Here is a 1,210-nt window from a genome sequence, read left to right on the forward strand (position 1 = left end):
AGAGTGGAGTTTAGGGCTGTTGTACATAGGGTCGCTATGAGTCGCAGGCGACTCGACGGCACATAACAACAACAACATCATATGAGCAGGAGCCAATGGTAATGAAGGAGAAAATGGAAGCTGCACTGAAGGCACTGGCAAAACTAAGTTCCTAGGAATCGATGGCATACCAGTTGACTTGTTTCAATTAAGGTGCAGTCCTGCATGTGCTCACCAGCCTATGCTAGGAAATTTGGAGGACAACTGTCTGGCCAATGGACTGGAAGAGGTCCATATTTGTTCCCATTCTCAAGAAGGGTGATCCAACAGAAGGTGGAAACTATTGAACAACATCATTAATATCACATGCCACCACAATACTGCTGAAGATCATCCAAAAATGGCTAAAACAGTAAGTAGATAGGGAACTATAAGAAGTTCAAGCAGGATTTGGAAGAGACTGGCACCAGAGATATCACTGCTGATGTCAGATGGACCCTGGTTAAAAGTAAAGAGAGAAATATTGGGGAGCTCTGGTGGCCTAGTGGCAAGAAGCTGCAACTACAATCCCAGAGGTGCACGGTTTGAATCCACCAGATGCTCTGCCGGGGAAGGAGGGGCACTCTCCTCCTGTACCAGTCAGATCTGATTTGATGGTACACACACACACAAATAATAAAATAATTCAAAAAAAAGAAATATTTATTCTATAATGGGAATCCCAGAACATTGATTGTGCTTACGTGAAACCTATACTTGGACCAAGAGGCAGTCATCAGAGCAGAGCAAGGAGACACCACATGTTTCAAAATCAAGGAGGAGGTCCGTCAGGGATGTATTTTATCTCCATACTTTTCCAACCTGTGCAGAACAGATCATCCGAGACGCTGGACTGTACGAGGAAGAATGTGGCATCAGGAGTGGTGGAAGAGTCATCAACAACCTGCAATACGCAGATGACACAACCCTGCTTGCTGAAACTGAGGAGGACCTAAAGTTCTTGCTGCAGAAGGCCAAGGACTGCAGCCTTCAATATGGATTGAAGCTCAACATCAAGAAAACAAAGATTCTCACCACTGAGCCAATTGACAGCATCAGTATGGATCAGTAAGTGATTGAGATAGTTAACAGTCTCCGTTTACTTGGCTCCACAGTCAACACTCTTGGTAACAGCAGCCAGGAAATCAAGAGATGAATTGCATTGGAAAAGTCAGCTGTGAGGGACCTCTCA

The sequence above is a fragment of the Elephantulus edwardii genome, unplaced genomic scaffold (assembly GCF_000299155.1).
Source record: "Elephantulus edwardii isolate Elephantulus edwardi_28Jun2011 unplaced genomic scaffold, EleEdw1.0 scaffold00096, whole genome shotgun sequence".
Classification (NCBI taxonomy): Eukaryota; Metazoa; Chordata; class Mammalia; order Macroscelidea; family Macroscelididae; genus Elephantulus; species Elephantulus edwardii.